Below are 21,465 nucleotides of genomic sequence, written 5' to 3' on the forward strand. Positions count from 1 at the left end.
TTATTGGCAGCCATATGAAAGACCATTCCCTGCTGGTTGACGGGGAGGAGTTCACCATGCCTATACCCTGTTCACCTTCAACCTGTCTCCAGACCAAGAATGTGCTGACCACTATTCCCTGATTAAAACAGGGAACCCGAGAGCAGAAGTACACCTTGCAGGGATCTTGACAACCACCATTAATATGATTGTGTATGGCATATTTGACAACATGACAGAAATAAATGGGAAGAGACCTGCACTCTTTGACCACATGTGAGGATGGACACCAAACAGCTTTCCTGGTTTCTTGCAGCAGATTCCTGATGCCAGAGAAACATTTGTAGGCATGTACCTGAGCTACTAGCTCCCTAAGGCCCATGTTTCTCCAAGACCAGCGAGTATGGTTGTGAATATGTATCTACAAAACCAACCTGGAGATCACTGGCTAGCAATTTTCTTGGCAAATCAGAACCCCCACACAGGTTTTTTGACTCATAAGGTTATCCCCCAAACTGTGTTTTCTTTCCTGAAAGCATTGTGTCCTTTTTAAAATTCAACATGATGGATATCACTTTCCTGAGGAAGCAACTGCACCATCCCCTCTCTATGGCCTGTGGATACTACCGCATCTTTTTCTTACGTCATCATACCAAGGGGACTACCTTTTGAACAGCTTCTAAAATTATATTCTACTAACTACAAAATGACCAGATGATGATACGCTTTGTAAAATATGAATATGGAGCTTTCCCTATGGCCAAATGTATTATGTATATCTGGTAAAGTTTTGGCTGCAGGGGTGACCTCTGTGGGAAGAGGTCAGGGCTGCCCTGTGCTTGACACAGCTGGCTGCAGCTGGCTTGGCAATGGACCCACTGCAGGCCAAACCTGAGCCAATCGGCAAAGTTTGTGGCACCTCTGTGAAAACATCTTTAAGAATGGGCAGAAAATATGGGACAGGAAGATTTGCATCCATCCTGATGTCTTCCCCAGATAGTAGCGACACCCTTAGCTACTCCAACTAGTTTGCAGGTACATCGGGTTTTTTCACATTCCATCACTGCTTTACCAAAAGAGTTGTGATGAGCAGAAGAGCAAAATTTAGAAGAGGCCAAATAAACCCACCAGCTTGATTCACCAGCAGCTTCTTTCTTTTGATGGACATGCTTTTGCTACTCAGACTTTTAATGAGTTTGTGCCCCCTTTTTCAGCATACATATCTGGTGGGATATTAATGGAATGTTCCTCTTTAAGGTATTTGAGGCAATTTCATAATGGCCTTTATGAGATCATCTGAAGCAGTGAAGACTATTGCTTTTCTCTGCTGGGGGAGGACTGGATCAGCAGCTCCAGGAGGGACAGGTTGTGAGAAACCGGACTGAAAGAACTTTTGTCTCAAAGATCGCTTTGCTCAAGCGGAAAACCCCTTCAACTACTGAGTGCATAAGGGCAATTGCCGGGTCGTAAGGACGATTGCCGGGTCGTCGAGACTTTCAATCTTCGAAAAACGCCTTGCAAGATCACCGCCACGGCGTCAGATAACAGTCGTGTGAAGAATGGGGCTGGAACTGTGTGTACGCATGTGCAGGAATGTGGAAGCCGTGTTGTACGTGCCATCGTGAAGACCACCACGAGTATAAAAGGGGACCGCCAAGATGAGGATGGCGCGCCTTCGCCCACCGCCACAGAGCAAGAGATTTGGACTCTCCCGAGATGGACCTCCGAGACACTGTGGACCCGCCTCTTCGTCCGCCGTCGCAGAACGAGAGATTTGGACCCCTTTCCCCCCCACCGAAGCACCGTGGACTCGTGGCGGTGACTATTCTTGCGACTCTATCCCGGAGTCTTGCTTGGTTTTCTGCCTTTCTTTTCTGCCCTGTCCTATCGCTCTTATCGGTTACCATTACCTTTTCTTTTTTTTTTTTTTTTTATTTTACTCTTTTCATAATAAAACTGTTTCTGGTGTACGGCATTTGACCTCGTTTGTGTCTTAATCTCGCTCTTGGGATCGTATTGAAACCTCCCCGATATTGGATTGGGACATTTAAATTGGCGTCACGGACAGGATCCCTCGAAGCGAGAGTGCCGCATTTTACCCTGTTTTGCATAACGCGTGTACCTCTCAGGAACGTAAGGGGGGCGGGCTTGTTTTGTTTGAAACTTACGTGCTGCCTTCCTGAGAGGACCGCTTCCCTGCTTTGAGTAATAGCCTCTCTGGAACGTAAGGGGGGCGGGCTTGTGTGCTGTTGAAGACTTGTGTGCTGAATTCGTGAGACCTGTCAGGAACGTAAGGGGAGCGGGCTTGTTGTTTTGTTTGAAACTTGCGTGCTGCCTTCCTGAGACGACCGCTTCCCCGCTTTAAACAAAATGAGTGGTGATAGAACCGTTCCTTCGGGAAGGGAAGTTTTGTTTGATTTTCTGGAGAAACACAGAGCGCGACCCTCTGTGCCCGGGGTGGACTGGGCTCAGGGAAATTGGCATCATTTGCAGAGCGTGGTTGACCGAATGGGCGCCTTGCACAAAGATGCGAGACTAAGAGCAGGAAAAGGAAAAGCGATTATTTGTGCCATTCTTGGTGCTAGTTTGGCTGCCGCGGTAGAGGCTAGAGATCGTTGCTGTACTGTGGAGTCCCTAACTATCGAATCCCTTCAAAGCCTTACCCGGTCCCTTCAGGGGCAAGTGGCAGAATTAAAAGAACAACTTAAGGCAGAAAAGGATCAAGTGAAATATTTGCAAACTGCCCTTAAGGAGCAGCTCCTTGCGGATACTACCTGCGAGGAAATTCCCCCAAGATCTGAAATTGGCTACCCCTTTAAAGACCTGCAGGCAGCAAAAGAGAAAGTAGAGAAATTAGAACCACTTTCGCTGTGACCCTTGGTCAAGACCGAGTACATTTATGATGATGAGCAGGACCAGTCCCCCCAAGTTACAACCAAGGAAGTCCCTTATACTGCTGTCGAGTTGATGAAACTAAAGAAGGAATTTGGCCGAACCCCTAAGGAATCAGAAACGGAGTATGTGTGGAGAGTGTCACTGTCTGGGGGGGACCAGATTCTGTTAAGTGAAAGAGAGGCGGAAGGGTATTGGGGACCAGGAGTGTTTTTAACTACTGGGAACCACCATGCCCCCTGGTCTCTGACCCAGCGGGCAGCCTATTGGGCAGGTGGCTTGAACCCCCTGGAGAGGGGGGACCCTCTGGCAATTACGGGGACTGTGGATCAATTAGTAGAGAGTGTGCAGAAGGCAGCTTGTCTGCAGATGATGTATGACCGAAAGTTGGAACCTAGACAAGAGTCCCCAATGATGATGCCAGTAGATCCCGAACGGATGACCCCCCTTATAAGGGGACTCCCCGATTCCTTGAAACCAATTGGTATACAATTACAGGGAAAAATACATGCAATGCCCCAAGGCGACAGAGTTGCGGCTGCTTTAGAAGGACTTACACAGCACCGCTGACCCTTGGACAGGAAAATGTGGACCTGGGGGGAGGTGGCCCAAGAACTGATCAATTATGGGCGCAAGTATGGCCCTGTTAACCTTCCAACTGCCAAAACAGACCCCAGGGGCTTGAGGCGAGCGGAAGTAAAAATAGTTCCACGCCCCGAGAATGATAGGAGAGTACCTCTCTCCAAACCACCGGGAGGGAGAGACGTCCCGAACAAACGCAATAGACTGTGGGCGGAGGGACAACAGAAAGGGATCCCGCGTGACTTAATGGACAGACTGCCAACAGACAAATTAGAAAAGTTGGTAACAGGATGGCCCACTAAATCAGCAAATGGAGAAGTGTATTTTGAGGATACTGCTCCCAGTGCACTCTCCTTGATTGATTTATCAGAAATAAATGCCTCCCAAAACCCAGCGGGAAACTAGATCCTTCGCCCTTCAGTGGTGAGCGGAGGGGCGAAGGTTGGATACATATCAGACAGCTCACTGAGAATGACCGGGGTGATTTGCTAATTACTGGCCTTGTACGACCAAAACAAGTTCTGGTCACGTTTTTGATAGATACTGGTGCTCAAGTTTCAGCTATTAAAACAAAAGATGCTGCTAATTGTGGAGTTACATCCTCCAAGCAAACACTGTTTGTGGCAGATGCATTTGGCAATGTTCAACTACAGGCATTGGCAATGGTCAGCCTGCGTCTGCCGGGAGAAGATAGTGCCACTACAGTGGCTATGGTAGTGGGAGAGCTTCCATTCAACCTCTTGGGACTTGATGTTCTGAAAGGGAAGACCTGGATTGATAATAAAGGGAGACAATGGTCATTTGGCTCCCCCACTGTAGATATTCAGCTGCTACAAGCTGCGCCACTACTTCCCCCTTCGAAGCTTACAAATGTTAAGTCTTATCCGATACCTTTGGGGGCCAGAGAGGGAATAACACGTGTATTAGAAGACTTAAAAGGACAAGGTATTGTGATTCCGACCCACTCTCCTTTTAACTCTCCAGTGTGGCCAGTACGAAAACCTAATGGCACATGGAGATTAACGGTAGATTATCGCAGGCTCAATGCAAATACTGGTCCGTTGACAGCAGTGGTACCGAACATTGCTGAGCTTATAGCTACAATCCAGGAATGAGCCCAACCAGTCATGGCGACAGTGGATGTTAAAGACATGTTTTTTATGGTTCCCCTGCAGCCTGAGGACCAAGATCTCTTTGCTTTTACGTGGGAAGACCAACAATTCACTTTCACCCGACTCCCACAGGAATATAAGCATTCTCCCATTCTAGCCCACCATGCATTAGTGCAGGAGCTAGAGGTAGTCCAAGCAGAGAAGGAAGTCGGTGTTTACCAATATATCGATGACATTCTTGTGGGAGGGGATGAAATAGAGAAAGTTCGGATAACTCAGGATAATATAATTTCCCACTTAGAAAGTTTGGGGTTGAAAATTCCACCAGAAAAGATACAAACACCCTCGAGTGAAGTAAAGTTTTTAGGAATCTGGTGGAAAGGAGGAATGACATGCATTCCATCGGACACCCTTTCCTCATTAGATCGGATTAAAATGCCAGAGTCAAAAAAGGATTTGCAGCATGTATTAGGATTACTTGTGTTTTGGAGAAAACATATCCCTGATTTTTCGATTATTGCAAGACCTTTGTATGACTTGTCGCGAAAAGGGGCCCAGTGGGAATGGACTGAACCCCACGAAGAAGCATTGCAGTTGCTAGTGTTTGAAGCAACTGCCCATCAAGCTCTTGGTCCCATTCACCCCACCGACCCTGTCCATATTGAATGGGGATTTGCCAAGACCGGACTGTCAATACATCTATGGCAAAAGGGTCCTGAGGGACCCACTCGGCCTATCGGGTTCTACTCCCGTAGTTTTAAAGATGCCGAAAAAAGAAACACAACCTGGGAAAAGGGCTTGTTTGCAGTCAGCTTAGCCTTGAGAGAGGCTGAACGAACTATTCGGCAACAGCCATTGGTACTTAGAGGCCCCTTTAAGGTAATCAAAATGATTTTAGCAGGAACTCCACCTCCTGACAGGGTGGCTCAGAGAGCCTCTGTGCGGAAATGGTATGCCCAGATAGAACACTATTGTGACATTTTTACAGTGTCTGAGGGAGCCACAAAGAGGTTAACCATCCAAGAAGAGGTGGGCCCAGATAGAGAAACAGCTGAACTTCCTCCTGTAATACAAGTGGCCCCTCCATTTTCCGAGCAATTGCAGAATGCTTGGTTTACTCATGCCTCCTCTAAGCGAGAAGGAAAAACGTGGAAATATCGAGCTGTAGCACTCCGCGTAGACGCGGATAAACAAATAATCACTGAAGGGGAAGGCAGTGCTCAAGTAGGGGAATTAGTTGCAGTGTGGAGTGTTTTCCAACACGAAGCCCAATCTACCTCTCCTGTCTATATCTATACTGACTCTTATGCTGTATTTAAAGGATGTACTGAATGGCTTCCATTCTGGGAGCAAAACGAGTGGGAAGTCAACAGGATACCTATATGGCAGAAAGAGAAGTGGCAGGATATCTTGACCATTGCTAGACAGGGAAAGTTTGCGGTAGCCTGGGTGGCTTCCCATCAACAGGATAATACCCCTGTTAGCCAATGGAATGGCAAAGCTGATGAGTTAGCCCGGTTAGCTCCCCTCCAGAATGCCCAAATAGCAGAAGACTGGGAGCGATTGTTGGAATGGTTACATGTAAAAAAGAAGCATTCAGGGATCAAAGACCTCTACTGTGAGGCCCAAGCTCGAGGTTGGCCCGTTACTAGGGAGGAATGTAAGACTTGTGTGTCCGCTTGCGAACAATGTCGTACTTGTTTAGAAAGACACCCCCTGGAAGACGATCCCTTACCCTTGAGGGAGGGGAAAAGGCTGTGGGAAACCTGGCAAGTGGACTATATTGGTCCTTTCCGGAAGTCGGAAGGAAAGCATTATGTGTTGGTTGGAGTGGAGGTAGTGTCAGGGTTGGCCCAAGCTGAAGCATTTGCCAGAGCTACTGGAGAGAACACGGTAAAGGCATTGAAAGAGTGGTTTGGCACCTTCCCCAAACCACGGTCGATTCAGTCGGATAATGGTTCTCACTTTACTGCTAAAATAGTCCAGGAGTGGGCAACTGGGGAAGGAATCTCGTGGGTACACCATACTCCATATTATCCACAGGCGAATGGAATTGTAGAAAGAACTAATGGTTTGCTGAAGCGCTTTCTTAAGCCGCATAAGCCTGGATGGACTGAACGACTATGGGATGCAGTTACTGGTGTCAACAGTCGTTGGGGAATAAATGGATGCCCAAAAATCACAGCATTTTGTCCAAAGGCTCCAACCATTATGCCAGCCCCATGTGGCTCTGATTATCCCAAGAATCTGTCGCACTTCCCAGGCCAGCCCGTTTTGGTTGAACTCCCCACTGTGGGGGCCGTACCCCTGGTACTGGAAACCCCAATGAATAAGTATGCCTGGAAAGCAAAAGATGCCCATGGGAAGGAACACAAGAGTAACACAAGGTGGATTATTCCATCCTTCTAACCACCACACTCTTCTGGTTCCTGGAAGGGAACCGAGTTTATTTTCTTTTCTCTTTCAGGTGAAAGTTCCAGAGCCTGTCTGAAGGAATTCACAAACACTTGAAGTTGCTGATCACCTGTGGAGTTTTTGTTAATCTTTATAGGATGCGTAGTGTACTATCGCAAATGGTGTTCTGGCTGGCCATTATTGCCATCTTTACTATCGGGGGAAACTTCTGCACTCCCCCCTCCCCAAAATTGTTATGGCAAAATGAATTTGTTATTTTAGGCCAACAAGTAGCTAATGCTTTTAATCTTACTAAGTGTTGGGTTTGTGGTGGACCGTTAGGTTTAGAAAGTTGGCCATGGACTGCTATCCCCATTTCCCCTGAATGGTTGGTGAGCAACTACAGTGAAATTAAAAATGGTACCTATTGGGAAGACAGCACATCACTGCCCTGGCCAGTACGATACCCAGCTCGTGGAGAATACTGTATAGCCTCCAACAACATCAATACTGAAAACTATCTAGGATGGTCTAACTGTAAATTGACTTACAGCTATGGTAGTACTTCCACAGGGAGGATGGACTGGAGATGGCGAAATGAAACAGGTGGTATTTGGTATCCGGAGGGATTCTGGTCCCCAGATGGGAGCTTAAGGTCCCACTGGGGAGGGTTAATGAATTGTTCCTGTTCATATAATAGTTCGGTAGGAGCCTATTACTGTACTAATTGTACTTCAAATAACTCCCCCATAACCCCCCCGAGTCCGTGGGCACAAGGCAATTATTGGGACAATCCAAAAGGGTCAAACTCATGGAGCCCCTTTGCCAACGGGCATCATGCTCTGAAGGGACATTATTGGGTATGTGGTCATTCTGCTTATAAACTGTTACCGGCAAATTGGACTGGGGTGTGTTATGTGGGAGCAATTCGCCCCTGGTTTTTCCTACTCCCAGAAAATGAGGGTGACAGGTTGGGTGTTAAGGTATATGATGATCTCAATCGACATCGGCGGTCCATTGATACTTCTATAGCAAGTAGAAGTAGTCAAACCTGGGGCAAAGACGAGTGGAGCCCTCGACGTATCGTAGAACATTATGGACCTGCCACCTGGAACCCCAATGAGTGGGTTAGTGGTGCTCGAGAACCTATCTACAATTTAAACCGCATTATTCGATTGCAAGCTGTCCTAGAGATTATTACCAATGAGACAGCCCATGCTCTTGACCTATTAGCGGACCAAGCCACGCAAATGCGAGCAGCAATATTTCAACATCGTATGGTTCTCGATTACCTGTTAGCCGAAGAAGGGGGCGTCTGTGATAAATTAAATGATTCTAACTGTTGCTTAAAGATTGATGACAATGGGAAAGTTGTCAAACAAATTGCCACAGGAATACGGAAGCTGGCCCATGTCCCTGTTCAGACATGGAAAGGCTGGGACATTTACTTATTCTCCTGGCTCCCAGGTGGCCCCTGTGTCACCGAAACCCAGGAATAAACCTCTTAACACCAATGTAGTGTTAAAAGGCAGGCATTCGTTATTGCAGCGCTGGATGCACGGGGGATAGCTCCACCCAACATGCATGCCAGGTGATCACCAACACACAGGTTATGTAGGATCAAAACATACATATTCATCATCTTTCTCAGAAAAGGCAGTCCTATGATAATCATTTCTTAGAATCCATTTCCATATTCTCCCCATCACGCATGCTCAGTGATTTGAGTTGGTGGTCCTCAAGGGTCTCTGGCGGTTGTCAGTGGTCTTGCACCCGTGTCCGCTGGATGACCCTCTTCTTGTGGGCATGCGCGGTACCCTTGCTGTGGATGCACCTGTCCATAACGACTTCATAAGATTAATATCTCCAAACCTATTGTTCAGTTTGGTAGGGACTGTACATGGAACACAGCAGCATTGTACCTTGCCATGGTCAGTTAGCTTCATTACCTATTACCTTGGTTACAAACTAATTATCTCAACCTGATTCTATAGTTTGTTTCACAGCCCCTATCCTACGGTTACATTTCCCCCCTTTGGAAGTTTTGAAATAATAACTTTTCAATACTTCCACTCATATTTTCCTATCCTAGACACATTACAGATGTTCTTAAACTTGTAACCATAGAATTTACACCCCAATGTGTCTGCTCATGTTTCTCTTTTGCAAGTTCTATCATAACTTGTGGGGTCACTATTACCTGATTTTCTGGTGTTACCTACCATCCTTCCGCATTTTGGGATGCCTTTAAGTGCTCTGCCAATTGTTCACCTAGTTTACTGTATCTTGCTTTTAAATTTGGAATTTTCATCTGTTTTACTGGTACTAGTGCAAGGATACCTTGTTCTGCAGCCTCCTTTGCAGTTTTATCCGCCAATCGATTACCTATATTGACAGCCGTCTGACCAAATTGATGAGCCTTGCAATGCATTACAGCCACTTCCTTTGGTTTTTGCACATCTTGTAGGAGTTGAAGAACTTCCTTCTTATGCCTTATCGGTGATCCTTGGGCTGATAACAGTCCTCTCTCTTTCCAGATAGCTGCATGAGCGTGGATCACACCAAATGCATATTTGGAATCCGTCCATATGTTTACTCTTTTCCCTGCTGGCATCTGTAAAGCCTGCTTTAGCGCCACCGGTTCTGCTTTCTGTGCTGATGTATTTGCAGGTAGCATCCCTGACTCCAATATCTTGGTGGTGGTAACAACAGCATACCTAGCCATTCGCCTTCCTTCTTGCATGAAACTGCTTCCATTCATAAACAGCTCCAGATCAGGATCCTTCAAAGGTTCGTCCTTCAGGTCCGGTCTGCTGGAATAAACTTGTTCAATGGTTAGCAGACAATCATGTTCCAATTTCTCGGTAGGATTCTCAGTTGACAGGAACATTGCTGGATTTACAATTGCTGTGGTTTTTAATTCCACATCATCTTGTTCCAATAGGACAACCTGGTATTTCAACATTCTGCTAGGGGATAACCAGCGACCCCCCTTTTGTTCTAAGAAGACAGTTATTACCATATGCAGTACATATACCACTATTCTTTGGCCCATAGTCAATTTTCGAGCTTCCTGAATCAGCAGCACCGTTGCTGCCATGGCACGCAAACATCCCGGCCATCCTTTACTCACGGTGTCAAGCTGTTTGGAGAAGTACCCCACCGGTCACTTCCAAGATCCCAGCCGTTGCGCCAGCACTCCAAGGGCCAGATGTTGCCTTTCGTGCACAAACAGCTCAAAAGGTTTGATTAGATCAGGTAAACCCAATGCAGGGGCCATCATTAATGCCTTTTTGAGGTTTTTTTAAATGATTTGTGACATTCAGGTGTCCAAGTCAAGTATTGGTCTTTAGATTCCTTCAGGGCTTCATATAGGGGTTTCACATACAATCCATAATTTAGAATCCAGAGTCGACACCACCCAATTATTCCCAGAAAGGCTCTCAGCTCCTTTGGACTGTTAGGTTCGGGGATCTGACAAATGGCTTCTTTTCTTTCATTTCCCAATTGTCTCTGTCCTTGAGATATCTCAAATCCCAAATAAATCACTGCTTCTTTCCCTATCTGGGCCTTGTTTCTGGAGACTCTGTATCCTCCTTGGCCCAGGAAATTCAATAAACTGATGGTCATTTCAAAACATGTTTCTTTACTTTCTGCTGCTATCAGGATGTTATCCACATACTGTAATAATATACCTTCTCCTTGATTCTGTTTCTTCCACATTTCTAACTCTTTTGCCAATTGATTTCCAAATATTGTGGGGCTATTTTTAAATCCTTGTGGAAGTACAGTTCATGTTAGTTGCGTTTTTCGTCCTGTAGCAGGACTTTCCCATTCAAAAGCAAATATGCTTTGACTTTTTGTATCCAGAGGTATGCAAAAGAAGGCATCCTTTAAATCCAGTACAGTAAACCATTTATGTTCCTCTTTCAAAGATGTCAGTAAAGTGTATGGATTGGCCACTACTGGGTGTATATCTTGAACTATCTGATTTACGGCCCTTAGATCCTGAACTAATCTGTATTCCTTGCTTCCTGATTTCCTTACTGGTAATATAGGGGTATTATACTCTGATTCACATTCTACTAACAATCCATACTCTAAAAGTTTTGTAATTAATTCCTCTAATCCCTTTCGGGCTTCCCACTTAATAGGATACTGGTTTTGTCTTACCAGCTTGGCCCCAGGTTTTAAAGTCACCTTTACCGGTTCTGCCAGTTTGGATCACCCCGGAACTTCACTTGCCCATACCAAAGGGGTTACTGCATTGTGCACTACTTCTGGAATCCGTTCCTCCTTGGAGGAATCCTGTAACATAAACACTCTTGCCTCTATAGCTTTTGATTCTGGTATTAGTAACCTAATTTCTCCATTTTTAAAAATAATTTGTGCATCTAATTTGCTTAATAAATCCCACCCCAATAAAGGCAATGGACATTCAGGCATGTATAAAAATTGATGTGTTATCCACTGTTTTCCCAGCTTAAATTTTAATGGTTTCAGAAAGGCCAGTTTTCTTTTCAGCCCTTCGCACCACCAACCTCTGCTGATTTATAGCTGAGTTTTGCTTTACATGTTTATTATTCTCGGTCAAGATTGCCAGAATTTTTCCATCCCTTTGCATTTGTCTGACTTCTTTTTCTTTTTCTCTGTTGTTATACACAGTCCAGGCTACTTCAAGCGTTTTACCTAAGTCTCTGGACTTAGCTCCTTCCAATTTCTGGAGGTTTTTTTTTCTAGGGCTGATTGTCCCATAAATATATAGGCCAATTGTATAGCTTCTTCTGTGGTGTTTTTTGTTTGTTTGCTTGTGGTTTTGTTTGTGTTTTTTTCTTCTCTGGGTCCAAATTAGTATATTTTCTAGCAGTCACCTTCAGTCTTTCCATAAAGGCTGAAGGGGACTCATTTAATTCTTGTCTCACTTCATAAAGTTTAGACCGATTACTTGCTTTTGGCATTGCATGTCTAACACCAAACAATCCACCTGATACCTAAACATCCCTCTGGGTCCCAGTTGATTAGGGTCCCACTCAGGATTTGTGGATGGAAAATTCTGGTCCACTGTCCCTTGTATAATCCCATTAGCATGAGCTCCTTCCACTTGTTTTCTGGCCGTATTTAATACCATTTTCTTTTCAGTGTCTTCCAACAAAGTATCCAATATTACTTTGAAATCCTCCCAATCAGGGTTCTGGATTGTGATTATTGTTTCAACTACTTTGGCAACTCTTTCAAGATCATCTCGATAAGTGCCTGCAGTTTCTTTCCCTGGTCTTAAATCAGTTATTGAGAAGGGAACTTTTCCCATTACCGGACCCTCATTACCAACTGCCTGTCGAAGAGGGGCCTGGAGGGGAGTTAATCCGTTTCCTCCCCCTCTTCCCCTTGTCCTCCCAGCAATCGGGCTGAATCCTTCCGTCTCCCCTTCCTCAGGAGGGGCGGAAGCATTATTGGCCCCCAGATTTTGATCCCCTTGATCGTTTCCTAACCTTCTGCAAGGTGCAACCAATAATTCAACATCATCATCTTCAAATTCACATTTAAAACACCGTTTACCAATGTCACAAGCTGAGCAACCTTTTTTTCAAATTTTTATCAGGTTCCTGCCCCTTTAATGCCATTATCGCAGAACTAGATGAAACCAATTGACATTGCCTTTGCCATTCCGGATGATTTCGCAGTGTGAAAAACAAATCTACATATGCCATTTCATTCCATTTACCTTCCGATTTACAAAATAGCATCAATTGCAAAATTGTGTTATACTGCAATGTCCCATTCTCCGGCCACTTTTCCCCACTCTCTAAAGTACGCAGTGGCCACCAATGATTACAATATTCAACCAATTGTTTCCGAGTCAAAGGATCAATTTTTCCCAGATCTTTCCAATGTTCCAAAATACATCCCAGTGGTATTTTTCGTGGGATTGGTTTCTTACTCGGAAAAGTACCCACCTCCCAGGGACTTAGTGGTTGTGATTGTGCACTGTCACAAGCACTTAGTCAGAGGGACCCCAACCCGTGTTAGAGCTCCCTCAGGGATTTCTCTCGGTGCGGGCCTGTCCCACCACGGTGGTAAGAGAAATCTCAACCTTGGAGGCTTCCCCTCCCCGGTGGGCCCTGCTCCACAGGCTTTCGCCTAGCAGAGACTTTTACCTGAGACGTCTCCCTAGCCCAACTCTGCGCAGCTTTCACCGCGCCTTACGAGCAGGCCTCCCGTGCGCCCCTGGTGCGGGCCTGTCCCACCACGGTGATGAGAGCCACGGGGCTCCTTGAATGAGGCCTTCAACTTGTGCTCTTGGTGCGGGCCTGTCCCACCACGATAGTAAGAGCAAATATTCAAAAAAACAAATATTCAAATCAAATAAGAATGCCTTTACCTCTCCCAGGGGTCTTGCTCAGAGCTCTTCGGTCCGGGGACCAGAGGTTCTCCCCGAGAATTCCCCGGTGCCGGCTGGAGGTCCTGCGATCCCACGGATCCGTCGAGGTTCAAAAGCAGGGTCCCATCTGGGTTGCCAAAAACTGTCACCGAAACCCGGGAATAAACCTCATAACACCAATGTAGTGTTAAAAGGCAGGCATTCGTTATTGCAGCGCTGGATGCACGGGGAATAGCTCCACCCAACATGCATGCCAGGTGGTCACCAACACACAGGTTATGTAGGATCAAAACATACATATTCATCATCTTTCTCAGAAAAGGCAGTCCTATGATAATCATTTCTTAGAATCCATTTCCATATTCTCCTCCCCATCATGCATGCTCAGTGATTTGAGTTGGTGGTCCTCAAGGGTCTCTGGTGGTCGTCAGTGGTCTCGCACCCGTGTCCGCTGGATGACCCTCTTCTTGTGGGCATGTGCAGTACCCTTGCTGTGGATGCACCTGTCCATAACGACTTCATAAGATTAATATCTCCAAACCTATTGTTCAGTTTGGTAGGGACTGTACATGGAACATAGCAGCCTTGTACCTTGCCATGGTCAATTAGCTTCATTACCTATTACCTTGGTTACAAACTAATTATCTCAACCTGATTCTATAGTTTCTGTTTCACAGCCCCTATCCTACGGTTACACCTGGGTTAAGCGAATCTTATTCTACTTGTTATGTGGTTTTGCCATGCTGATGTTTTTACCATGTATTATTCCATGTTTTGTACAATTGATTCAACGTGTTGTAACCAACATGCAATTTGTAACTACTGTTTCACCCGACGGTGTTAAGCAAATTCGTGCCGTATGTCGATCCACACTGTCAGTAGTGCGAATTGTATGAGGTGCTCTTTTCCAACCTTTTTCTATATAACTATCTTTTCTCAAAACCGCCATGGGTCCTGAGGCAATCTTTGAGCCACAGGGTGGTGTGAGAAACCGGACTGAAAGAACTTTTGTCTCAAAGATCGCTTTGCTCAAGCGGGAAACCCCTTCAACTACTGAGTGCATAAGGGCAATTGCCGGGTCGTAAGGACGATTGCCGGGTCGTCGAGACTTTCAATCTTCGAAAAACGCCTTGCAAGATCACCGCCACGGCCTCAGATAACAGTCGTGTGAAGAATGGGGCTGGAACTGTGTGTACGCATGTGCAGGAATGTGGAAGCCGTGTTGTACGTGCCATCGTGAAGACCACCACGAGTATAAAAGGGGACCGCCAAGATGAGGATGGCGCGCCTTCGCCCACCGCTATAGAGCAAGAAATTAGGACTCTCCCGAGACGGACCGCCGAGACGCTGTGGACCCGCCTCTTCGTCCGCCGTCGCAGAACGAGAGATTTGGACCCCTTTCCCCCCCACCGAAGCACCGTGGACTCGTGGCGGTGACTATTCTTGCGACTCTATCCCGGAGTCTTGCTTGGTTTTCTGCCTTTCTTTTCTGCCCTGTCCTATCGCTCTTATCGGTTACCATTACCTTTTTTTTTTTTTATTTTACTCTTTTCATAATAAAACTGTTTCTGGTGTACGGCATTTGACCTCGTTTGTGTCTTAATCTCGCTCTTGGGATCGTATTGAAACCTCCCCGATATTGGATCGGGACACAGGTTAGTCTTCAGACACTGGGACATCATGCTCACAAGTCCCGTTACCAATGCAGTGGGCTGGGCTGGGTCCTCTGTATTTATTGGAGAGCATCAGTCTTTTTTTTTTCCCCTTGATATGTAAACAGCTGGTCACTCTGGCAGGAAAAGACCAGTTCTTAGGCTAAAATATTCCAGTGTAGAAGCATTTAAATTGACAGTCAGGTGCATTCAAATATTTCTAAAAAGAACATTTTATTTATCCTGGGCCTTGCCAGGATACATCCCCCTAGCTAGGGACACAACCTGGAGCTTATCTTGGGGGTTTCTTCAGCAATGAAGAAAGAGCCCTTGTGGTCACCTGGTGTACCCTGGAACTGAACAAGGTTCTGCAGAAGGGCTACAGGGTCTGTGAAATCTGCCATTTGGCATTTTCAACAGAGGGGTAGCAGTCTTTTATCAGATTATAAAAAAACTACAACTCTGCCACAAGCAGGAAGCTTCAGACATCCAACCTGGTACACAGATTATGACAAAAAAGATAATATGTTGAATATTACAGGCAGAAAGAAGACATTGTTTACAGTCTTCTCTATACCACCATTGTGAGAGAGCCAAACAAGCTTTACAGCTACCTCTTTTCTCAAGCTTATGATGTGTCTCCATATGATTTTTCTCAGTCAGGGTTTAGCCACTATCTTGCGAAAGCATGCCAAAGGATGTATAAATTTGGAGTGCAACAATGACATTGTAATAGCCCTCTTAAAACACATTTTTTGTACATAAAGTGATTTACAGCCTCCTGGTTGTGTAACCGATGTGTTTAACTTTTTAACCATGGTGATGGGATCAAGATGAGATTATTAGCAGTAATAAGGAATGAGAAAAACATTTTAGGAATGAGAACCTGAGAGGTTGGAATGTACCATGGAACTGATAAACTGCATGGTTGGTACATGAGCCAAGTAATATTTCATTTTCTGTCAAAATCATGTCCTTTGAGTGAACTTTGTTCATTATAATCTCATTATAATACCAAAACACACCTCCATGCTAAAAGTTACCCACCTCCAAGGTACGACCACCCCTCACTGGGCATGCTCTCTGAATTTCTTTAAGTCTATAGCTTTAAAAGCAAAGCGAGAAAGTTTTACACCAATCATAACGAAGTAACTATGTAACTATGTGATGTAATTGTAACCATGTGTGCATTGAGAATATAAATATGTGCATGTTCGTAGGCTAGGTATGCACGTTGGGTGGAATTATCCCCCGTGCATCCAGCGCTGCAATAAAGAATGCCTGCCTTTTAACACTACATTGGTGTTACGAGGTTTATTCCCGGATTTCGGTGACAGTTTCTGGCGACCCAGATGGGACCCTGCTTTTGAACCTCGACGGATCCGTGGGATCGCAGGATCTCCAGCCGGCACCGGGGACTTCTCGGGGAGAACCTCCGATCCCCGGACCGAAGAGCTCTGAGCAAGACCCCTGGGAGAGGTAAAGGCATTCTTACTTGATTTGAATATTTGTTTTTTGAATATTTGCTCTTACAAGTTGAAGGCCTTATTCAAGGAGCCCCGTGGCTCACCGGGACAGGCCCGCATTGGGACAGGCCCACACTAGGTTCAAGGAGCCCCGTGGCTCACCGGGACAGGCCCACATTGGGACAGGCCCGCACTGGGACAGGCCCGCATTGGGACAGGCCCACACTAGGTTCAAGGAGCCCCGTGGCTCTCCGGGACAGGCCCACATTGGGACAGGCCCGCACCGGGACAGGCCCGCATTGGGACAGGCCCACATTAGGAGCACGGGAGGCCTGCTCGTAAGTCGCGGTGAAAGCTGCGCAGAGTTGGGCTGAGGAGACGTCTCAGGTAAAAGTCTCTGCTAGGCGAAAGCCTGTGGAGCAGGGCCCACTGGGGAGGGGAAGCCTCCAAGGTTGGGATTTCTGGTGGCAGCAGAAATCCCTGGGATTTCCAGTGGCAGGGGAAATCCCTGAGGGAGCTCTAACATGGGTTGGAGTCCCTCTGACTAGTGTTTGTGATGATAGTGCACAATCACAACCACTGAGTCCTTGAGAGATGGGTACTTTTCCGAGTAAGAAATCAATCCCACGAAAAACACCACTGGGATGTATTTTGGAACATTGGAAAGATCTGGGAAACATTGATCCTTTGACTCGGAAACAGTTGATTGAATATTGTAATCACTGGTGGCCACTGTATATTTTAGAGAGTGGGGAAAAGTGGCTGGAAAACGGGAAGTTGCAGTATAACACAATTTTGCAACTAATGTTATTTTGTAAAGGGAAGGTAAATGGAATGAAATGGCATATGTGGATTTGTTTTTCACACTGCAAAATCATCCGGAATGGCAAAGGCAATGTGAATTGGTTCCATCTAGTTCTGCGATAATGGCATTAAAGGGGCAGGAACCCGGTAAAGATTTGAAAACAGGTTGCTCATCTTGTGATATTGGTAAACAATGTTTTAAATGTGAATTTGAAGATGATGATGTTGAATTATTGGTTGCACCTCGCAGGAGGTTAGGAAACGATCAAGGGGATCAAAATCTGGGGGCCAATAATGCTTCCGCCCCTCCTGTGGAAGAGGAGGCGGAAGGATTTATCCCAATTGCTGGGAGAACAAGAGGAAGAGGGGGAGGAAACGGATTAACTCCCCTCCAGGCCCCTCTTCGACAGGCTTTTGGCAACGAGGGTCCGGTAATGGTGAAAGTCCCCTTCTCCATAACCGATTTAAGAGCTTGGAAAGAAACTGCAGGCACCTATCAGGATGACCCAGAAAGAGTTGCCAAAGTAATGGAAACAATAATTAGAACCCAAAACCCTGATTGGGAAGATTTGCAAGTAATATTGGATACATTATTGGAAGACACTGAAAAGAAAATGGTATTAAATACAGCCCGAAAACAAGTAGAAAGTGCCCATGCTAATGGAAATATACAAGGATCGGTGGACCAGAATTTTCCATCCACAAACCCTAAATGGGACCCTAATCAGCTGGGGCCCAGAAGAATGTTGACTAGGTACCAGAAGTGGATTTTGTTTGGCGTTAGACATGCAATGCCAAAAGCAATTAATTGGTCTAAATTATATGAAGTAAGACAAGAATTAAACGAATCCCCTTCGGCCTTTATGGAAAGACTGAAGGTGACTGCTAGAAAATATACTAATTTGGACCCAGAGAAAAACAAAACCAAAAAAAAAACCCCAAAAAACAAACCCTCCAGAAACTGGAAGGGGCTGAGTCCAGAGACTTAGGTAAAATGCTTGAAGTCGCCTGGGCTGTGTATAACAACAGAGAAAAAGAAAAATGTCAGACAAATGCAAAGGGATGGAGAATTCTGGCAATCTTGACCGAGAATAATAAACATGTAAAGCAAAACTCAGCTATAAATCAGCAGAGGGTGTTGGTGCGACAGGGCAAAAAAAGAACTGGCCTTTCTTGAAACTGTTAAAATTTAAGCTGGGAAAACAGTGGGTAACACATCAATTTTTATATATGCCCGAATGTCCATTGCCTTTATTGGGGTGGGATTTATTAAGTAAATTAGAGGCACAAATTATTTTTAAAGATGGAGAAATTAGATTATTGATACCAAAATCAAAAGCCATAGAGGCGAGAGTGTTTATGTTACAGGATTCCCCCAAGGAGGAACAGATTCCAGAAGTAGTGGACAATGCAGTTATCCCCCTGGTATGGGCAAGTGGAGTTCCGGGACGATGCAAACTGGCAGAACCGGTAAAGGTGACTTTAAAACCTGGAGCCAAGCCGGTAAGACAAAAACAGTACCCTCTCAAATGGGAAGCCCGAAAGGGGCTAGAGGAATTAATCACAAAATTCTTAGAATATGGGCTGTTAGTAGAATGTGAATCAGAATATAATACCCCTATATTACCAGTAAGGAAATCAGGAGGTAAGGAATACTGATTAGTTCAGGATCTAAGGGCCATAAATCAGATAGTTCAAGATATACACCCAGTAGTGGCCAATCCATATACCTTGCTGACATCTCTGAGGGAGGAACATAAATGGTTTACTGTGCTGGATTTAAAGGATGCCTTCTTTTGCATACCTCTGGATATGAAAAGTCAAGGCATATTTGCCTTTGAATGGGAGAGTCCCACTACAGGAAGGAAAACACAATTAACATGGACTGTACTTCCACAAGGATTTAAAAATAGCCCTACAATATTTGGAAACTAATTGGCAAAGGAATTAGAAATGTGGAAGAAACAGAATCAAGGAGGAGGCATATTACTACAATATGTGGATGACATCCTAATAGCAGCAGAAAGTAAAAAAACATGTTTTGAAATGACTATCAGTTTATTGAATTTCCTGGGCCAGGGAGGATATAGAGTCTCCAGAAACAAGGCTCAGATAGGGAAAGAAGCAGTGATTTATTTGGGATTTGAGATATCTCAAGGACAAAGACAATTGGGAAACGAAAGGAAAGAAGCCATTTGTCAGATTCCCGAACCTAACAGTCCAAAGGAACTGAGAACCTTTTTGGGAATGATTGGATGGTGCCGACTCTGGATTCTAAATTATGGACTGTATGTGAAATCCCTATATGAAGCCCTGAAAGAATCTAAAGATCAATACCTGACTTGGACACCTGAATGCCATAAATCATTTAAAGAACTCAAAAAGGCATTGATGACGGCCCCTGCACTGGGTCTACCTGATCTAACCAAACCTTTTGAGCTGTTTGTACACGAAAGGCAACATCTGGCCCTTGGAGTGTTGGCGCAACGGCTGGGATCTTGGAAGCGACCGGTGGGGTACTTCTCCAAACAACTTGACACTGTGAGTAAATGATGGCCGGGATGTTTGCGTGCCGTGGCAGCAACGGTGCTGCTGATTCAGGAAGCCCGAAAATTGACTATGGGCCAAAGAATAGTGGTATATGTACCGCATATGGTAATAACTGTCTTCTTAGAACAAAAGGGGAGTCATTGGTTATCCCCTAGCAGAATGTTGAAATATCAGGTTGTCCTATTGGAACAAGATGATGTGGAATTAAAAACCACAGCAATCGTAAATCCAGCAATGTTCCTGTCAACAGAAAATCCTACTGAGAAATTGGAACATGACTGTCTGTTAACCATTGAACAAGTTTATTCCAGCAGACCGGACCTGAAGGACTAACCCTTGGAGAATCCTGATCTGGAACTGTTCACGGATGGAAGCAGTTTTGTGCAAGAAGGAAGGCGAATGGCCGGGTATGCTGTTGTCACCATCGACAAAATATTGGAGTCAGGGACACTACCTGCAAATACATCAGCACAGAAAGCAGAATTGGTGGCGCTGAAGCAGGCCTTACGAATGGCTGAAGGGAAAAGAGTAAACATATGGACTGACTCCAAATATGCATTTGGTGTGATCCATGCTCATGGAGCCATCTGGAAAGAAAGAGGGCTGTTATCAGCCCAAGGATCACCTATAAGACATAAAGAGGAAATTCTTCAACTCCTGCAAGATGTGCAAAAACCAAAGGAAGTGGCCGTAATGCATTGCAAAGCTCATCAATTTGGTCAGACGGCTGTCAATATAGGTAATCGGTTGGCGGATAAAGCTGCAAAAGAGGCTGCAGAACGAGGTATCCTTGCACTGGTACCAGTAAAACAGGTAAAAATTCCAAATGTAAAAGTAAGATATGGTAAATTAGACGAACAATTGGCAGAGCATTTAAAGGCATCCCAAAATGCAGAAGGATGGTGGGTAACACCAGAAAATCAGGTAATAGTGACCCCACAAATTATGTTGAAACTTACAAAAGAGCAACATGAGCAGACGCATTGGGGTGTAGATGCTATGGTTACAAATTTGAAAACATTTATAGTGTGCGTAGGAATGACAGGAATAATTAAGTCAATAATAGCTAAGTGCCCGATCTGTCTTAAAAATAATCCTTTAAACCAGAGGAAAGCACCTTTAGGAGTAACAAAGCAGGGTAATTCCCCAGGAGATTATTGGCAAATCGATTTTTCTGAATTACCCAGACAAAATGGGTATAGATATCTGCTGGTACTGATTGATACGTTTTCTGGATGGCCAGAGGCTTTTCCTTGTCGCACCAACAAAGCGAGAGAAGTGGTTAAAATATTGTTAAAAGATATAGTACCAAGGTTTGGGGTACCATTGGGCATGTCTTCTGATAGAGGACCACATTTTGTAGCAGAAATAGTCCAACAAGTAAGTAAAATTCTGGGGATAAAATGGGACTTACACACTCCCTGGAGACCGCAATCAAGCGGGAAGATTGAAAGAATGAATCAGACCTTGAAAAGACAAATGAGTAAAATTTGCCAAGAAACATCTTTGAAATGGCCACAGGCTTTGCCATTAGCTCTGTTAAGAATAAGAATCCAACCAAGATCTAAAGACGGTGTAAGTCCATATGAAATATTATATGGCAAACCCTACCAAACTCCTTTAATCCCAGGGGACATGAGGGTAACAGGGGAAAC

The 21,465-nt window shown here is 45.1% G+C and overlaps 1 pseudogene; it reads left to right on the forward strand.

The window, feature by feature from the left end:
• The first annotated feature begins 2,349 nt into the window (after positions 1-2,349).
• LOC142599326 (uncharacterized) lies at positions 2,350-14,775 on the forward strand (annotated as a pseudogene).
• Positions 14,776-21,465: the final 6,690 nt, after the last annotated feature.

This window comes from Balearica regulorum, chromosome W (genome assembly GCF_011004875.1).
Source record: "Balearica regulorum gibbericeps isolate bBalReg1 chromosome W, bBalReg1.pri, whole genome shotgun sequence".
Classification (NCBI taxonomy): domain Eukaryota; kingdom Metazoa; phylum Chordata; class Aves; order Gruiformes; family Gruidae; genus Balearica; species Balearica regulorum.